This window comes from Passer domesticus, chromosome 2, assembly GCF_036417665.1.
Source record: "Passer domesticus isolate bPasDom1 chromosome 2, bPasDom1.hap1, whole genome shotgun sequence".
Taxonomy (NCBI): domain Eukaryota; kingdom Metazoa; phylum Chordata; class Aves; order Passeriformes; family Passeridae; genus Passer; species Passer domesticus.
Genome location: NC_087475.1, coordinates 76008488 through 76027822, shown reverse-complemented (window position 1 = coordinate 76027822; position 19335 = coordinate 76008488). Strand labels below are relative to the sequence as shown.

Below are 19335 nucleotides of genomic sequence, written 5' to 3'. Positions count from 1 at the left end.
AATTTTTTAAATCATGCTAAGGTTTACAAGAAGTAATTTGCTTTAGTTAAAATGCAGGATAGGTAGAAAACATCAATGAACTTTTCAACACAAATTTGAAATAGAAAATGGAAGGATCAAGACACTTGGAAGCTGAAAACAAGGGCTTTAACTTTGTCTACTCAAATAATGGAGGAGAAGGGAGCAGTTGTGAAGCAGTAGAAGAAAGCAGTGTGTTGTCAAAAGTGAGGCTAAGAGATTAGCATTTTTTATATGTGTAGGTAATTATGGGTGGAAGAAAATTGAGATGTTAGCTGAAGATCTGTGATTTTTATAACCAGTTTGAATTACTCCTGAGAGTTAGATCCAAGCCATCAAAATATGTAGCCTTCCCCAAAAAGTGTCATACTGACTTGAGTTTACCAGATTGAAAACCCAGATGTTTATCATTGTAAGAACTCAAGATTTGGCCTTAGCTTGGGCAAAGGCAGTCATTTTGTTCATTTCACCACTTCTACACTGACACATACTGCACTCTAAGTGTAGGTCATAGGACTGCTCAGCCATCACTAAAAATTGTCTCCGTACTCTTGCTTTAGATTGGTCATTTGTACCTACACACAAGAAGCATTGGTGCGACATAATTATGGATTTAGGGAACTTTGTCATCCTTCCTCAAGCCTTTATTCGCTTTTCTACTTCTTTTCTTCTCATTTTCCTCAGGCAGGAAGAGCTGAGTGGGAAGAAATGACAGGAGGAAGAGGACATTCCTCCTGATGCACAGGTTCTCTCATGAGGACCTTACTTCCTAATCTATCATGGTGTCCATTTCAGTCCCAGCAGCTCTGGTTTTATGTCTGCTGGTGGAAGACATTCTTGCAAAAGCCGTGTTCATTCACTTCTGCCTTCCTCCACATGCAATCAAGCTACAAATTACAAAAAAGTTACAAATTCTCAGGAATGTCTTCTATTTGACTGTTATCACCTTAAACAAATTCCTCATTCCAGACCTCATTTTCCTTTCCCTCTTTTTTCAAATGACAATTTCCGCTGTCTTCATTGAGACTTTTTATATTGAAGAAAATATTTTATTCTGAAAAGGAAGGAACATATATGTTATTGATCTATGATCATTGCTGTGGAATTCATTCTCAAATGTAGCACAGAAATTTCTTTCAAAATTATTTGGTATTTTGGACAAAAATATCCCAATTAGTAAAATGGTTTTCTTTTTGTAAAAATGCTCACTGCCAGCTATGCGTGAGAACAAGAAAATAGTACAACCCTTGTGGTAAGATGAGATAAATATGATTTGCTGGGTGTTGAATGATTGGAAACATACCATAACATTGACTGATTAGGGAAAAGACAATAAAATAAATGGTGAAATGTTTTCTTAACTATTTAGTTTTTCAAAAAGCTAAACCAGTGTGATGCTATGCAAATAAAGTATGGATAGCCTGAAGCTGAGAAATACAGCTAATCACTTTCTTTTCTAAGACAAGCCATGCTAATTTGTTCGAATGTTTACATTTCCATTTTAATGAGTTTTCCTAGCTTCCACAAAGTTTGTAGTTTTGTTCAAAAATCTAACAAAAAAGCACTTATGGTGAAGTTTGCCTTGTAACAAAGGCAGACCTCTATGACCCTCTGATTTTATCTGCAGCTTTTTTTACAGGGTGTCTTTAGTGAGAATGATACCCGGGGACATAAAGAGCACTTTGTAAAGCAGCTCAGTGACATCTGCACAATAGGACACTGATGACTGAACACACCACTCCTACACTATAGGTTTGTGTTGACTACTCTTCCTTCTTCCTCAATGATTACATGATTAAAAATATGCTTTACCTCGCGAGTTACTAAATTGAAATTCAAGTGCAGGAACACAAATCATGACGATATAAACTTTCAGGCATGTCTGTATTACAAAGATTTCTGTGCCTGACTGAGTCTTATACATCAAATGATTAACCAAATAATATCTACTACTTTGTACTAATGAAAACCTAACCAAATAATATACAATTTGAATCTGCCTTGAAATTCAGTCAACCACTAGATGCCAGGTTTGAGGGTAAAGAAAAGTCACACCTGAATGGTAGCACAGAAGAATGACAATCCCATCAAACAGGCTGGGCTAGTTGAGAGCAATACACCAATACCAAGAAATAGTTTCTTTGAGAGAAAAAAATGCTTTTGAGGGATGCTGATTTCTAACTGGAGGTAAAGCATTTTATAAAATATAAAATTGATAAGCCACAAAAAGTAACAATAAAGGAGGGCTGAGGGACTAACGTGACTGCCAAAGAAAAATCAGTACTTTATTTCAGTGACAGCTCTTCTTTCAGATCTTTTGATTAGTTTGGACACATCTTTTATTATTTTATGTATCACTTGTTATCCCTTGGAATAAGGAAAGTGCCACTCTGAAAGTTATGAAGTGAAGCCGACTAATGTTATATATTTTTCCTTCCATAAAAAAGATGATAATGAAAGCGGAAAACCAACCATATCTCTGTGATTATTACCACTCCAGGATAAGGTAAGTGAATTAAATATTTTATTATGCATATTTAGAATTTAACCTAATCTTCTTCATCAAGAGGTACAGAACATTTATGTATCTAAAGCTGTACACTTGAGTAATTATCTAATAGCCACAAACAAGGGTTCAGCCAAGTGGCAATTATCTGTACAACAAATTACTTTTAGGAGACTGAATGTTCCCTATACTAGGCAGCTAAATGTCTTCAATTATGCTCATGATAAGGTTTGATGAAAATAAAGCTTTATGATTTTTTGTTTTGCACCTCTAACTTTGACTGAGATTATTAGTATGACTTTTGAATTCATCATTCATTTTTCTGGCATTCAGAAGCGTTCCCTATCATATGCTTGCCCTTCCCCATGTTTATACTTAGACACACACACATTATTTAGGTCCCTTAACTGCCCATCTCTTTGTAGTAAAGAGGCCAAATACATGCTCAAGGCAAGTTATATGAGGAAAAAGGTATTCAATCCTTCATTATCCTTCTGAGTTCCTGATAATGTTACTGAGAGCAAACCCCTCACAGACAGGAGATCCTGTAAAAATAAAGAGCAAAAAAAAAAAGAATTCTTCAGTGCATACAGGTCTGTAATAATTTATTGCTAGAATTCTCTCTGTCGTGATTTGGTTTATTCTATACCAGTGGAAGCATTGAGGTTTCACATCAAAGTTCAAAAACAACTGTTCTGGGGACCCTGCAGTGTCAGTCATAATGATATATTTGCAAATTACCATCTTGAATAGGTTACAGATTGAATTAAAATAATAATAATTTAGAGTTGTGTGTTGCCCCTCCTATTATACATGCCTGTCAGTAATAATCATAAACAGCTGTAGTAAGTGACATTTTTATGAATTTTAAAAAATAAATATTTAATAAGAACCCTAGGTGGCTTGCCTGCCTACCAGGCCACCATTAAAGACAATCTCTGAATAACAGACCAAGCAAACTACTTGATTCTTTCTTTAATGTCGATGTTATAGTGATCATAGGATCAAAGTTACAATACATGTGCTAAAAAACCACTTAATTTCTCTTTGGAAACACCACTTAATTTTCTCTTTAAATATTCAGTTTATGAATTGGTTTCTAAAAGCTATAAAATCTTCAAATATAAATGTTACACCTTGAAATTTAGCCTATAGATGTTCTTTTTGGGATCATGTCATTCTGCTGGAATGAGAGGTATCAACTGGGAAACTGGGTTATTGTTAACTGTTTACTACAGCTCCCAGACTGGACACTACCATCTCCTCTGATCCACATATGTTTGATTGTGTGAGTGCTCCCTACACCACTCTGTCTAAAATAAAACAGAATAAATGTAGTGGTTTATAGACGAGCCTTCTGCACTTTAGAAAGATGCACTGAGTTCATCCTCTGGCCCAGGAGAAAAGCAGCAAGGCATGATGTGATAAGAATAGACACCTTTTCATTCAAGAGAGAATGGCTTTATCCAGAGTGCCTCCAGAATTATCCCTGTCCCAATTACTGCTCCCTGAACCCTAAGTGAGTGCTCTCCATGGTGGTCTGATGTCTGTCTAAAATCATGGCAGAGAGAATGCTAGCAATAAATCATTACAGACAGCCCCAGAACACTGCTTACAGACCTGAGTTCTGGCCCTATTTAATTTAATAATCCCACAAAACAAGGTAGCTGAAGCTGAGAGCCAGTTCCAGTGCCAGGACTACTTTCACGGCAAATGGGATGGGAGCAGAAAGTTCCTCCTTTATTAGGGAACACTCCTTTCCCTCATTTGCAATCAAATGCCCAGATCTTCACCTCTTCTCACTTTCCCTTTACTGACAAGAATGCAGATGATGGCTGCTTGCTGCTGCCCCAGACAGCTCAAACAGACAAATTGCTATACCTAAAAATGTCATTCCCACTGGAGATCAATCCATATAGATGTTAGTAAGATTTTATATAAAAAAATTGTTTGATCTAAATTATTTGAATTATTTGTTTTGAACTAAATTATTTGAAGATTTATGAAAAAGTACTTTGGTGCACTTAAAAATGAAGAAGAAAAGAGAAAATGAGATAACCAACAACAAGGGGGGAAAAAGAAATATTATGTTTTCACAATCAAGTGTACAAAATAAGGAAAATGTCTGAAATAAAGCTGCCTGTGATTTTATTTTTTATGTTTAATTATAGGAATACCAAGAAATATTTCTAATTTCATTTCTTGCAGTGTTCCAGGGATGTGAAAGAAGAAGCATGCAATAATGTCCCTTCAATAGACACTTCATTTCAATAACACTAATTATTAGTAACATTTCAAGAGTAATGCAAAGCATTAGTACAGCAGCTTAAATGACAAATACATATTAACTGTGTGCAGGAAGATTTCATGTTGTCCTCAGTTTTGGCACAACAACGTCACATTTTTTTGGACACTTGAAACTTGGTTTTGGGAGTAGCTAACCTCTTAGAGGAGTTGCTACGTGTGAATTTTATCTTGTTCATTCCTACTTTCAAAATGCAGTAATTAAACCCTGAAGTCATCTTCAGGGAAAATGCATAAATGATAATGTCATTATCATAGATATAGTAGAATCATAGAATCACAGAATCATAATGGTATAGGTTGGAAGGGATCTCAATCATCTTTTCCCAATACCTCCCACTGTGGGCAGGGAGATCTTCCACTAGACCAGGTTCAGGCTCTCAAAGTCCCATCTAACCTGGCCTTAAACACTTGCAAGAATGGAGCATACACAACTTCTCTGAGCAATCACTTCCAGTGCCTCACCACGCTCACATTAAAGAATATTTTCCTAACATCTAACCTAAACCTATTCTCTTTCAGTTTGTACCCATTTCAGTTTGTACCCTGTGTCCTGTCACTACATGCCCTTATAAATAGTCTCTCCTAATTTTTTTATTGTAGGCTCACTTCAGGTGCTGGAAAGCTACAATTATGTCACCATGAAGGCTGAACAATCCCAATACTCTTAGCATTTTGTCATAGGAGAGCAGCTCCTATTAGATTCTTCTAATAAACACAAATTATTAAAGTGGCTAAAAATTTTGTTACTTCAGATTCTGATATAAGGAAGAGATAAATATTGTTAACCACTTAAGCCCTTAATGGGGTGAGACCCTACATGAATCACAAAGAAGGACCACTGATCTTCATGTCCTCCAGTCAAGGGTTAGTCATTGCTGTGCTTTGTGCACGAGACGCCTTTTGCTCCAGGTGCAACTGGGAAAAGAGATTATGGCAGGACCCATGTTTTTCTCAGTTCCAGCCACCTTCACAAGGAATATGCTTTGAGCAAAAGTATGCTGAATTCTGCAGTATGCTGAATTCACTTAGAACATTTTGAAAAATTTTTTTGCATAGCCAGTTGGTATATTTTCTAAAGGGATAATTCGTTACCTAGCTTTGTACTCTACTTTTGTTTAATTTAAATTTCTTGTTGAGAAACAAAAATTTCTCTTTATTTTCTCTATCTGTCTGAGTGATTCTCACTTATGAATTCAAAGTTCTGCCAGTCATAAATTACTTCACTTTCTGCAGCAGGACACTGCAAGACACTCTCTGACAAAAAGGTAAATTGTGATTTACCTGATTCTAATTCCATCAGTCTTTATATATGGGCTAAAACAACATTATGATTAATTAATAAACTTCTTAAAGAAGGCCATCAGACCATTAAAGAACATAAACTATTTATAAGGGGAAAAAAATTACAATTATTGTTTTTCAGCATAAATATTTCCAATTGTCAGGCTTTGTGTTTGAAAAGACATCACTCAGGAGGAAAAAATTTGGAGGTAAAACAAAACTAAAATTTTCTTCTCTGATTCCAGGTTATGCCAGTCTGGTGTTGTTACCAAAACCCAGTAAAACAGAACTCCTTAACACCAATGTAGTATTAAGAACGAGGTATTCTGTATTCAAGTGGATGCATGTGGAAGCGACTCCTCCAAAACATCGTGCATACTGAGTGCAGAAAAAACTCCTGTTTAAATACTCTATTTTACATACATATTCATAGGTTTTTCCAAAGGAAACACATATTTAATAATCAGTTCCCCAAAGTCACTGGCATGTGTCCCTTCCCAGGAGCATGTGTGTTCTTCAGGGGTCTGTTTGGTGGTCCCTGGTGATCGGTGACCCCAAAGTCATACTTGACTGCTTGGTAAACTGGGCTGGTTACTCCAGTTCTTCTTCTTGGTTAATGTTTAACATGATGGTACAAACTAAGCCTGGTGTAGTTCCATAGGCTAGAAGGTTTTGAAGAATAAGCATTGTGTTAACCCCCAGGTGTTTTATCTGTGATTTATCTGCAGTCCCTGGAGGGCCAGGCACTACTGCAAACAGACATGTCCTGAAGGAAGCAGAAGTGCATGGGAAGCCCGTGCTGGATCAGGCTCCTGCCAGCATCTTCAGCCTGTGGAGAGAAGTCCACACAGAACCAGGTTTTCTGGACAGAGCTGTGACACATGGGGGAGTCATGCTAAAGCAATTCACTCCCAAAGGACTGTACACCATGGAAATACGCCCTATTCTGGACAAGCAAGGAATTTCCATTTAGAAATTCTGACCACAAGCCCATTCCATATCGCCCTGAGCTCACTCTGTTATTAATTGGCAATAAATTAAAGTAATCTTCTCTGACCTGAGGGTTTTTTGCCCATAAGGAATACTGGTGAGTGATGTTCATGTCCTTATCTTAACCAATGACTTTTCCATCTTCTCTCTGTGTTCTGGAGAGGAGAAGTAGTGAGATAGCATCTGGGTAGCAGCCAGACAAGGTTAAACTACCACACTTGTCCTAATGGAATCAAGTTGTCCTTGGTATTGTCCCTAGGATGAATGGAAGCAATTTCCAAAGCTTAAAGTTTTCCATTGTCCATGAAAATCTGTGCAGAAGTTTCTTAACTGATCTTTAATTGATCAACAGAAATTTTCCCTGCTGGCTTATCACAAAACTTTTAGTCATTCTTGAAATCTGGACTGATGTGTTGCCACAAAAACAGTTTTGTTTCCATAAATGAGAGGGAGACATTGTCATCAGGAGGAGTAACAGGTCAGCAATGACACCAGCAGTCAAGACTCCACATATTGAAGTGTTTGCAGCGCTACATGACAAAGTTTGACAGTATTGCTCCTGGCTCAGAAGCAGGAATCTGTTGCCAAATACTGCAGAGATTTTTATTATTATTTGTTCTGTTTGATAGCCAAAAATCTGTTTTTTTTTTTTTTTCAACTGCTGAACAGCTTTTCCATTAATTGAATGGATATGCTCTCACTGCTGTAGTGTTTCGCAGTTATGTCCCAGCTAAAACAGTATGGAAAATATTGCTTACTATGGCAGAACCATAGCCAGATATTTTTATTTAAAAGCTTTCATTTATGAGATGCTTTTCATGATGCTATTTTAGATAATATCTTCCATTTTCCTAGTCCAATGTATGGATGCATTCCTCATGGGTTATCCTTGGCTGCTGAGATGTGAGACTATCCTTCTGTGCTAGTGCAAAAGGAATGGTTAACAGTGCTTTCTAACTGAGCTACACCAATGGGTTTTGACTGCTGCCAGGACCCACTGTGAGGCTGCACACAGGCAGGGACTGGTGGGAGCACTGTAAGGCTTTTCTGGTGCCTAGCTGTGAGGGCTCCACGCATACAGCAGACACAGAAATGTTTTCCCAAGGCACGGTAGAAATTGGTAATGTGGGAAGCTCCTGGGAGCAGATTTCAGGAATGGTTTTAAGCAGTCCTTTGTGACAAATCTTGGATCTTCAAGATCTCAAAGGTCTTTTCCAATCTAGTCAATTCTGTGATTGTGTGAAGTCAATTCTGAAACTCTGTGCATGACCTATTAGTATAAGGAAATGTTCACATCAGTGTATGCAACTCTGTCCAAAAAAGTCCATTGTGTTTGTGAGGAAGGTGTTCATGATCCCATTCAGTTATATTAGAGAACATTACATAACTAACAACCCCATATTTTTTACCAATAGCTGTAGTGTTCATCATGAACAGACAAGACCTCATTTGCAAGGTGCCTCAATCATTATAGACAATGTAGTAATGTTTTCCAGATGGCAATTTGGCACCTAACAGCTCAAATAAATTCCCCTTGCTAATTTAACTTTCTAAAATCTCCCCAACACTAACAGGCCTGATTTATTCATTGCTTTTATTACAGAGGAAAAAAAAAAAAGAAAAAAACTGGTATACTCTGCTTTCATTTGGACATAAGCACAGCTTTTTAGAATCTGAGAGTTCAGATGAAAACCTTACAGGAGGTCAGGAACCTTTCACAGAGTGGTCAGGATAAACTTAGATTTCAGGGCAGATATGACAGTCTGTTCCCAAAGGCTAAGTTTGTTAATAACTCCTTGTCTTCCATAGTGCTCTGGAGAGCTTTTCTATCACTTCAGTTGTGAAGGAACCATAAGGCATGCACAAACTAAATGTCATCTTAATTGCTCTGGAAAAAAGAAATTAGACCAAAAAAAAAAAAGAAAAAAGAAAAAAAGAAATACAACAAAATGCTGTTGTATTTGTCTCTCTTCCTCCACTAAATATAATTAAACAAGCCCCCACCCTGCACACTTACAGTTAATAGATTTTGGTACAGTTTGTCACTTGCATTAGTCAAGTCGTAATTTATTTTACCATCCATTAAAGAAAAAAAAAAAACAAACCAAAACTAAGTACCTGCTATTCCACAAAATAACATCAATATTGTAAACATCATGGCAAAAAATTGTCACAATTTAAATAAAATAATTTAATAATAAAACCAAGACAGGAACCTATTCAGGTTTTCTTTCCTTAACCCACTTTTAATGTAAGAACTAGAACCCAGCAAAATTGTGCTTTAAAGTATATGTTTGGTATAGCCACTATGATCTGGAAAACAACTTGTTATCAAAATGATATCTTTTTTAACAAAAAAGAAATTATAAAAATAGCAGAGGCAGTTTTTCTAATTTGGATGAAAATTGCCAGAAAGTGAACACAAATGAAGAAAGATAGGGGTCTGATAACATAGCTTGAAAGGTTGTGATGGGATGAAGCAAGAGAAAAACAGTTACTCTGAAGAAACTGATGTGAGGAAAGATACCAGAGAGCAAAATTGGTATTGAAGTTCCAAACACTCACTACTTAAAGAGGACATGAAGGTGAGCATACAGCTTATTCTCTTCAAATTCTGGTATGTCTCATTTAATAAAACACAAGAATAAAACTTCTTTGAATATGAGCAGGCTAAGAATTTTTTTTTTATTTTTCTTTAAAATAAATTCCTGGGTGTGGAAGTCCATAATCTGTTTTCACACATACAATGTGATATGTATGAAAATAAAAACATTTTCTCAAGAAATGTTAAAAAAAATTTGAACGTTGACACAGTAAAATAATACAAAAAACCCCCTCACTCTGCTCTTCACAAGGATTTACTCCTCTCTTAAGAAATAAGGTATCTTGTATCAAATTTTCTTAACTTAAGGTATGCTAAATTTTACCATTCTTCATAATTTTCCTTGATTTTACTAATGTTTAGTGGTGGTGTATGTTAGTCAAGACCTAGTGGAAAGAGGGAAATATTATTTAGGTTAAAAAATTTCTATTTGTAATTTCTCATCAGAAAATCTAATAGCACTGTCTAGTTATCATCTCCAACTGCACAAAACCCATAATAACCAGAAAATGTGATGCCAAGGAAAAAACCAATATCAGTGAAAATAACTTTTTCCCTATTCCTCCTCTCACCTCTTTACTTACGTTCTTTGGTTAGTATTACTGTTGCTGAATGCAGAGAAATATTCACCAAGAGAAACCCTTCTTAATGTCATGTAAAAATCTTTTATTGCCACAGGAGATTGATTTTTTTAACTGTGTAGATCAAAGAAGTGAGAGTACGTACCAGGTTCATTTTATTAATTTTAATTGTGACACCAGGCCTATACAGGTTTGACTATTGTCAAATTTACTATTGACAATTATTTTGGATGTTGTAGGACTGTGGGTATACAGACTCATACTGTATATAAGGTTTATTGTGGTGAATTCAAACTAGTGTTCTGAAATGATGTATGTAGTTCATAAAACCTTTTTTAAAATTATATGTGTGAAGATTTACACAGTATCTCCTGTGACACAGCACTACTGAAGTTTTCAGGATCAGAACTGTTTAAACACTGAACGTCTGAAAAGAGAGTAGAGAGTAAAGAGAGTAGAGAGTACTGACTGCTCATAGGATCAGGAAAAATTAAACAAATTCCAGGTATCTTTACACAATGAAGAGATATTAATACCTTTAGCAACACCTTCTACATGCATCGCACACTTTATGGAGAGGAGAATTATATGGAAGTCATTGGACTGCAGGATCCAGACTTTGTAGGACAAGACTTTCTTTATGCTTCTTAATGGTTTATGCCAGGGTTTATTCCTGTCTGGCAAATAACCCACAGTGCTGTTTGCTCATTTCCTGCCCCTCTCCAACAGCAATGGCATCAGGGAGAGAATCAAAAGGGTAAAATTAAGAAAACTCATGGGTTGAGATTAAGACAGTTTAATAGCTAAAGAAAAGCTGTGCACATAATCAAATCAAAACAAGGACTTCATTTCATTCACCCTTCCCCACGGTCAGGCAGGTGTTCAGCCATTCTCAGGAAAGCAGAGCTCCATCACTTGTGCCTTGGGAGACAAATGTCATCACTGCAAACATTCCCTTTTCCTTTACCCAGCTTTATATCCTAAACATGACACCATAAGGTCTGAATGTCCCTTTGGTCACCTGGGATCAGCTCTCCCAGTTGTGTCCCCTTCCAGCTCCCTGTGCTCCCCCAGCCCCCTCACTGGTGGGGTGGGATGGGAGTCTGGAAAGGCCTTGGCTCTGTGTAACTAAGAGTCCTACTCATCAGTAACTAAACCATTTCTGTCTTTCCATCATGGTTTCCAGCATAAATCCAAAACATAGCTTCATATCAGGTGCTATGAGGAAAATTAACACTAACCCAGCCAAAAAACCATAAATAGGGAGCAACTTTTTTCCTGTATAACTGTGCCCTCTCTTTAGCATTTGGAAAAAAAAATCCCACAAGTTCAATTAGTTGTTAGAAACATGCACTAAATCTCACAAGAATGGATTATCTGTAGTTGCCAAATGTTGAAAAAATTCAAAATGAGACAATTCTGCATTTCTAGCTAATGCTTTTATCCATTTATGCTTAACTACTGATCCATGGCAAGAGAAGAAATTATTTCATTTCTGTGAGTCTTCTTTAGACTTTGGCAAGATTCCCTAGAGGATTCTATCCAAGATTTTCTCTTGTGAAGCCATGCAGATTCTCCTATCCAAGATTTTCTCTGGTGAACCAATGCAGAGTCTCCTGCATTTTTTGTTAGTGTATGCACAGCAGCTATGTCAAGTAAGACATGTAAGAGAAGTAAATCAGGAATAAAATTTAGAATATCCACAAAACTTAGGAGAACAAAATGGCTTTTTGGACTAAATTACAGCCTTGTGTCAGGCAAGGAAAAATCTAGCTATACTAGAAAATGAATGAATCTTAGAAGCAAAATCACTAATTATACTCCTTCTTTGTGAATGACAGTCTGTGCTGACAACCTAAGAAAATAAGCAAGAACACCAGAATCACAATTGATTTAGAGAGAGTGGAAGTATATTCATAAAGACCATGTTCAGATTTCCTGTTCCTTTTGCACTTCATCTCGTTCAATAGGAGACCAGTAGATAGTTGCTTGTTCAGATATTTCAAGATTCAAAGAGGCAGAACTTATAGTTCCTCTTTATGGCTATGATCAAGCATAGCACTATTCCAATTATTTTTGGCAGAAAACCCACATACATGTATGATGCTGATTTCTTTTTTCTTTTTCTTTTTTTTTTAATACATATATTGAAAATAAATTCATCAGTGAAGTTGGGAATTTAAATAAAAAGTGAGAATTTTGACTACAGTTTGAACTTCCTTAACTTTTTTGTTCTGGTGAGAAGTTGATTTTTATATATGGGAGAATACAGAAAAAGTCCTTCCATGAACTAACAGTCATAAAACACCAAAAGAAAGATGTTTCAAAAATCTTTACTGAATGATTATGCAAGCAGTAGCAACAGCAAGATTTTTATCTCCATTAGAAAAACCTGGCTTGTATCTTGCAAAATAACATTAAGTGTTCACACTCATGGGTATAAAGTCTTAGGGGAAATATTTAAGCTTATAAGAAAGGACACTGTCCTTAGCACTTCAGAAATAACTAGCTAACAAATTCAAATCCAATGGCAAATATTAAGATTTCCACCCATCTGTTTACACTCCTCCTTTTCTCCACTGTCTTCACATAAACCTGAATAACTTTGCAAATGCCTCTACAGAGGAATGTAGACAACTGTCTTCCTGCAGGGGCTCCCTCTGGACCAGGAGCATACTTGCATTCTCCTGTACCTGTGAATTTAGACCCTGGAAAGGAAATATGTTAAGTTGTGCTGTGCTACACCAACATGAACTAAGTCTCCACTGGATCATATCACAAATGGAAAAATACGTTTACATAAAAACCTTTACAAACAAACAAAAAATATTCTTTATTAAGAATAATAATTGTTAATGGTAATTCTTCTCCAGAAGGCAACAGTTAAAAAGGGTTTTGTTTTTTTCTAGGATGCTGATTGGCAAAAAATGTGTTGAGACTGTTAAAGACAGTTCTGAAGAAACTTAGGAGCTTCCCATTTTCTACTTCAGATTTCACAAGATGTTGCAGTTCCCCTGATGGCTATTGTGAATGCTCCAGGGACTTTTGGTCCGAGAGGTACAGTGGTTCAGCTCACTGAGGCTTCCATTTAATATGGTACTATTCATCCAAGGAGAACAAATGGTTGCTCCTTTGGCTGACCACAGACTCTCTCCTGGAGGAACTTTTCCTGTCAGACCACTCCATTACAGAACCAATCAGCAATTCAGTGCCTTTTTTATACTTCAGTTTTAACAAGGTCTCATCCACCTTTCTTTATGCTTTGTCATGGTCTTCTGTGTCATTCTATGCTAAAAACAAGCACTCTTGTTTGTAATTTATAAGAATTTGTGTATTCCTATTAAAAATCAAAAAATGAGTGGCGAGGACAATGAAAGGGATCTGCTAAAACAAAAATATTTCATCATATTAATAGCTGCTCAGGATCCAGCTGCTGAGATTACAGGTTAAAATTCCCATTTCTCAGGTGAAGCTGTGTAGTGAGAGAAATTAGGTGGTTGGATTCCACTGAAAAAATTCATACAATTAAAATACCACTATTTATCAGCAGTTAACACTATTAACTCAGGAGTGATTGTTGTATGTATTTCAAGAATTTTGTTTCATTTGCCTGAAATTCAAAGATATCTCTTAATTCCTTGATAGATTGTTTAAAAAAAGATAGAAAAACTAAGCAAAAATGTTCCATTCTCATGAGGATCTACCCTTCAGAAATATATAAAAGACAGACCCCAAATTGTCATTTGATGGAACTATTTGCTTTTGTCTTCTTCCTTTGTATCTTGCGTTTAGTTGTACCTCATCCGTCACACTGCCTGTCCCACCTTATTCTCCTTCCAATGCTTGAGGAACCTGGCTCTGTCTGAGATCAAGAGAAAGGAAAGTCAGGAGGGTTCTTAATTTTATCCCTGTACCAGCACTAAAACATGTTTAGCCTCTATGAAAAGACCTGAATTTTTTTTTTAAGTAGAAGTTAAAAGGGAACATACTGGGGAGAAGAAAAAAGAGGAAGCTCTATGAAGACTTCAGTATCAGTTCTAAGTTTATATTGTGGGCACTGTTTTTCCTCTAATTCCCAGGATTTCAGATTTCTTTTAAAATAATTTTTCCATAGCTTTGTATTCTTTTTTTAAATTTGGAACATTTTTAACTCACCAACTCAGTGCAAAGATCAAGTTTTTTATTTTATTAGGAAGGTTATTCTAGAAAAGTTATTTTTTATTTTCAGGAAGTACTTTAACAGTTTTCCACAGCAGGTTTAGTAGTGTCACATGCAAAATGGATACTCTGTAATATTGAGGAGGAAGGGTGGTTTCTAGCAAGTGCCACTAGGTCCATCTGCCAAGGAACAGCCATATCTAAGTTCTTGCTTTCATATGGCTTCCTCTGGGAAGGGACATTCTTTATACAGAGCCCTACTCTACTTGCAGGCACATATGTTATTCAAAATGGTGCCATGTAGTCACTTGGAAATGAGTCTTCTGGCATGGGGTTAGATGGAAGAAGGAAAAAAGCACTCTCTCTGTTTATTCACTCTCCCTGTTCCCAGTTTCCCCGCTTCCCCATTTCCGTGTTTGTGTGCTTCTCCATCCTACACACAAAGGAACTATGACTTATACTCGGCTACAGAACATTTGTGCATGTATCTAACTTTTTATCTGTATCTTCCATTTTGTTCAAGAAATCAAGTGCTGGCTGTCTGTATTTCTCACAAAAATGAAGTGTTTGCAACTGGTCTGCAATGCAATTCCCTTTCCAGCTAACACACCAAGGGAGCGTGATGCCCCTTGTACGGTCTCTGGAAATTCATGAAAATACATCGTGAAATGCTTGAGACTCAAGATTTAAAGCATTTGTAGTTGATGTGACCTAACAAATCTGCAGGTGCCAGCACAAAGTATGTAGCCAGGCTGACAGAAGTACCCAGCTCCTGCAATTAAAGAGCAGGCAGTCTCAGTAATCAGGTAAGGTGAAAAGACATTAATTTTTATAAAATAATCTTTTAACTTACATATAATTTACCTAAAATCTTCTTGTATGTTTATGCCATGAGTGGACTTTGCATCATACGTTGGCTCCATGAGTGGCTGCAAAGATATTTTTTTCTCTTTTAAGAGGTATCAAATAAGGAAATCAGTAGAAAACTGCTGGCAAGGTTTTGGACAAAGGATGAAGGAAGCAGCACCCGGCTTCTTGTGCTAAAAACTTTCTGTAGTTATGTGGTGAGTGGAAGGAGGAACAGAGTTAAAGCTTTCAGATCCTGAATGGTCAGGTCCACCACACGGGCAGCATCTCCTTCCCTGCTGGAGCTTTGTGACCCTGATGTATGTTTTTCTGTGTGTGCCCAAGGGGCACTAATTAAAGACATTCAAATAATTTGTAGTTACTGTTTCTAAATAGAAGACGTACATAGTTTACATAGAACCAATCCTTTCACCTTTACAATGAGTTTGCAATACCTTGGGGACTGCTGGCAATGTAAGTAGTTGATTAATACAAACAGTGTGGTGGAATTTGGCTCTAGGTGATGGTGCTAAAATATTATTTCTACTAAGTAGAACTACATTAGGTGCAATCTAGTTCCATGACAGAGATCAAGAGGATGTGGGAAGACTTTCATGATTCCAAACATAAGGGCTCAGCTGCTCAGTGTAGGAAGAAGCATGGTATGTGCAGAGGCTGCTAAGCTATGCAGTCATCATAAAGGAAGAAGTCCATAATGGAAGTTGTGAAAAATCCAAGAAATGGGGTTTTTTTTGCACACATTAGGACATGCAAAAGCACATGTTGTATTTGCAGAACATTCTTCTTAAACTCTGCAGGAACTCCACTTATAAAATATTTAAGTCACTGTGGTTATTCCTGAGAATATAGGGAGGAAAAGATCCTTTTCTAATCCTAAAATGTCCTTTGGAAAACTGGTCTAGGAAGAAGTATCAGAGAAAGTGCAAACACGATTGTTTCATTATACCTGGTGACCTTCAAACAGATACAGTCTAAGAAATAACACATGCAAGGAAAGAAACTGGGATATATTCAGAATTAAGAGAAAATTCTGAAACAAATAGGAGGAAAAAGGTGTGGTGAGGGATAGAACTATTGCATTAAAAATTGCTGCTGAGACTGTGTAAACCCACTAGCAAGTGTGTAAATGGGATAATGGAAATATTTGCCTTTTTTATAACATCTTTATTTTCTCCAATTTTGACAGTCTTTGTGGTTGTACAGTACCACCATCTAGATCATCCATTTCCATTTGCTTTTGAAAAGTCACAAATTTCCACACAGTGGGGATGAAGGGAGCAGATCATTGTTGCTGCAGTGTGAGCCAACATAGTAAATTTAAAATGTAATAAATTTACAGGACACTTATTTGTCTTCAGTAGCAAATTGTGTGTACATTTTTTTCTTTTTAAGATCATGTGAGATAGCTTAATCTACCTCAGAAACAGAACAAAAAAATATTAAAGAAATGTGCAATATAAGTGACTGCATGGGTATTTAATATAGAGAATCTTAAAGAATCAAGTAAAATAAAATTTTTGCCTACCAAAAATAAACATAACAAAAATACCACAGTAAGACCTATGTTCTTGTGACAAAATAAAAAATAATAATAAAAAAAAAAAACTAAAAAAAACCCCAAAAAAACAACAACATAAGAGAGAGAACTGGAAGGTAAAAAGTAAACTGATATGATTTAACAGTAAGTCATATGAGGTTACTCCAGCTAAAATATCTCTAGTGAACATAATTGGCAGCAGCTTAAATTACTGCAAGCTATTATAAATTATGATGACTGAAATTATTATAAATAGCCAGAGATATAAGACAAACAGATTGTTTTCGTTAATGAAACTCAAGAGTTTGGAAAAGAGTCAGTGAATTGGCTCGATAACCAAGATTTTAAAGTTACAGATAAGGAAATTAGGTACTGCTGGGAAGTTAAACTGTTTGTTTCCAATAGCTTTCAGGGCAATAGCTGAAAGTGTAGGTATCCAGAACTTGGCTTCTTCTGAAAGCAAAGGCAAGGACAGTGAAGCAGGGATTCAAAATCCTACTTGATATTCACATAGATTGCACGACTATTTACTGTTAAACTATTTTATGTGAAGGAGAATAAAAAGCTTAAGCTTGAAATTAAGTGGCTATGATGATCAGGATCTCCTACAGAGCTTTGTGCTTTTCAACTACAGCTGATTTTTTGTCACCACTGGAAGCAGGACATCAGACTTGACAGCTAAGGTGTCATAAAGAAATGCTGGGGGAGAAGGGAAATAAAACCAAACATAGAGTAATTTACCAAACAATTTCCTGGCATACAAAGTATATTTTGTGGTCAAAATTTCATACTTTAGCAGTAAATCCATGACCTTTAAGTCACAATATATCATCTCTCCTGAAAAAAAGTCAAACAACTGTTCTGGGAAAACTGGATAGTATGAAATACCTTACCTGTACGACATGGGAGTTTTTCATTTGTTTTGTGGGGTTTTTTCTGCTTTTAGTAAGAATAATTAGTGGAACACAAGTGTATAATGTACAAAATAAAAAAAAAAATGCTCAGTGTGTGGAAGAAACTTAGTAATTGCAGTGCCAGATGGGTTTGCCTCAAAAAGTCAACATTGTTACTTACGTGACATTCTCTATATAGAGTCTCCTCAAGTCATCTGTCCAAGCAAAAATAACTAATTTTTTTCCCTTTTTTGGATTACATCAATATGATGCAGCTGCTGCCTCAGCTGGAGAAAGAATCATTCTCAAGTAAGAAATAATTAAGTAAGGGTGAGTGCCAAAAGAAGGACCACTTTGAAATTGAAAGCTCTGAATATAAACAACCCTGAATGTCAGATTATTTTTGGTATTTGAAGTAACAATAAAAGTCTGGGGTTTATGCTGTGTTTGAACCTGTTTAAAACAACCTCTAATGGCACATATGCTGTATTCTTAATTAACATTTTTACAAAACTATGAGAAAGGTTTTGGGTGAAAAAATGCAAGGTTAAAGGGAAAATTTTTCTTAAGTTAAATTTTATATTGCAAAATTGTGACATTTTGTAAGTAAAAATGGACCTAACTTCTCACTTTGTATGAAAATAACCAGGAATCACTACCAAGATGAAGGAAATTGCTTTATTGCCTTAAAAGGATATATTTTTCTCAAGTAACACTGTTTTCTTAAATAAAAAAAAAAAGAGACTAAAGCCTTGGGTAAAATTTGTTGTTTCAGTCTTTAGTGACCTACACGATTTCTTCATTCTTGAATTTCTTCACTCAGTAGCTGCCTACAACTCATAAACAAAAACAGAAAAAAAGTATCATATTCCTCTACCATATGATGTGAAGGAATTCTCCCATTACTAGTTTGAAGAAAAGTGATGCTATCATAAGAACTGAGATGTTATTTCCCTCTCCAAAATACAAACCTACACACACATTTTGCAATGCAGACAATTGATGAAATCCACTACCCTTTTGAGAAAATGTAGCAGTTACAAGTCTTCAGCCAAACCATCAGAGCTGCTAACACGGCCAGTGAAGTGACTAAAAATGACCATTGGCTTTTTTAATTAACCAGTTTTCACAAAGAAAAAATAGAAAGAAAAAAATGGTATTAAAAATTATGCATGAAGAATGGATAATTTTTTACTTACATTGGCATTGATGTTATACAAGCACACAGGAAAACTGGTCTGTAATAATGTGACTCTTGTAACTTTTGTCTGGAAATAGGTTAAAGTAATGAGTTTTTTTGTGAAAATGCTAAATACTTGTAATAAATTGGTCACACATACACACCTTATGCTGTTAAAGCTGTGGAAAAGCATTTATTTTTCCTCTTTCCAAATTTAAGTCAGAGAGTATAACTTTTTCTAATGTATTCATTTTCTGAAGTCCTTTACTGCCCAAATATAATGAAGCTATTGACAGCTTTCTTGATATTTGTAGTGAATATTCAGTTGATTTCTCTTTTGTTCAAAATCAGTCATTCTTACACTTATTTAGAAATCTGGTGCCCAGTCATTAAAAGACAGGACATTCAAAGCTCC

The 19335-nt window shown here is 36.0% G+C and overlaps 1 long non-coding RNA gene across 1 annotated transcript; it reads left to right on the top strand.

Annotated features, from left to right (window-relative positions):
* The first annotated feature begins 1530 nt into the window (after positions 1-1530).
* On the top strand, positions 1531-16859 carry LOC135294302 (uncharacterized). The gene is made up of 4 exons (XR_010356427.1): positions 1531-1770; positions 2466-2524; positions 6841-7199; positions 13195-16859. It is a non-coding gene; the product is annotated as an uncharacterized LOC135294302 (long non-coding RNA).
* The last annotated feature ends 2476 nt before the right edge of the window (positions 16860-19335 follow it).